The sequence below is a fragment of the Condylura cristata genome, unplaced genomic scaffold (genome assembly GCF_000260355.1).
Source record: "Condylura cristata isolate star-nosed mole 26May11 unplaced genomic scaffold, ConCri1.0 scaffold00015, whole genome shotgun sequence".
NCBI classification, from domain to species: Eukaryota; Metazoa; Chordata; class Mammalia; order Eulipotyphla; family Talpidae; genus Condylura; species Condylura cristata.
In genome coordinates, this window is record NW_004567116.1 from 32,368,125 (window position 1) to 32,369,667 (window position 1,543).

Genomic DNA, 1,543 nt, shown 5'->3' on the forward strand with positions numbered 1-1,543 from the left:
GAGAGAGAGAGAAAGCCAGAGAATATTGATATTGTGGTTTTAAATGATTGTTATGGTTACATTGTAGATAGTGGGTTAGCATGTTTGAGAGGATCTGGGTTTAAAAAATAACTATCCAGGTGACACATGATATATATAGCTAAGAATAGATTTAGCATAGTGCAGATAGAATATATATCTTCTCTACTGCCACTCCCTTAAACATACATGAAGTCCACTTTATCAGTAGGGCTTGCTAATGTGTTAAATGCAGGGATCATTGAAAAAGCAGTGTCAAGAAGGCTTTCTTAGACTTCCAGGTTTCTGGCATGAATAACTGGGTGAATGTTGTTTCATCTGCCAAGGTAGGAAAAGCTAGAGAAGCGGCACATTTAGGTAAAAATAGACCCCTAGTTTGTTTTCAGATGTGCTATTTTTGGTGTCTCTGAGGCAAGTGCAAATATCAGAGGTTGGGTATATCTACTCTGCCATATATATGAGATTTAAAACTTTGATGTTGGATATTAGAATCTAGGGATAGAATGTAAAGTGACCAGAGAAGTCTAAAACAAAATGCACAAATTTAGAGTTCTAAGTAATGATCCATGAATTCGATACTGCAAGGGGCTATAAAATGTCTCATAGAAAGAGTGTGAGGCAAGGTTATTAGGAAAATAAAAGAGTATTTTGGGTAAAGCCCTATTCTCTCAGAGAAAGGAACTATGTGTGTGTACTGGGGGGGATTTGCCTTGTCCTGCAGATAACCTCACTGGTGTTGATTAGGACACTTCTGGTTGATTGGTTTAGGGTTATGCTTTTGGGAAAGGTTGAAACTGTAATGATATTAAGTATTAAATCCGGGTTGAGCCTGGTATGAAATATTCCACTTTGGGCCTGCTCTCTTTTTAAAAGAAAGCAAGGTCCAATATAAACTCAGAGATTCTACCATATTGTGAGCAGGCAAGGAATCTGGGAAACTGGATAGAGATAAAACCACCTGGCAACAATGGGAATTTAAATTGTAATAATTTTTTTTAATGTACAAAAAGCAAGGAAATACCGCAACTCTGGATAAGATACTGACAGCCAACTTCTTTTCCTTTCCCCTAACCACAGTAGATGATTAAACTATATATCTATATCTACCTATAAAGCTATAGATATATAATAGCTTATTTTTACATCATTTTGTGCATTTTCCCCATCTCAATTGTAATCCCCATGGATAAACTATATTTTAAAGCTGTGAATTCAGTTTTGGAGTGATAACAAATATTTTGTTTCAGCTGACATGATTGTACAATATTCGTTGACCAAGTGCCCTCACCATGTTGTACCAGAAAAGGTAAAGCAGTTATTGTAATTGATCAGTGTGGGTTTTGTTTAAATATGTATTAAAAATAGCTTGCTAAGATATTTCTTGTATTCCGTTGTTGACACTGTGGCTGGTGAATACACATATTTAAACTGGAGTGCACTGTTATAATGTTGATGGTGTATGCCAATTACTTAGAAGAAATAAAGAGGTCCCACTGTGTGCCCTGAGGTTCTGCTTAGGTTCAGT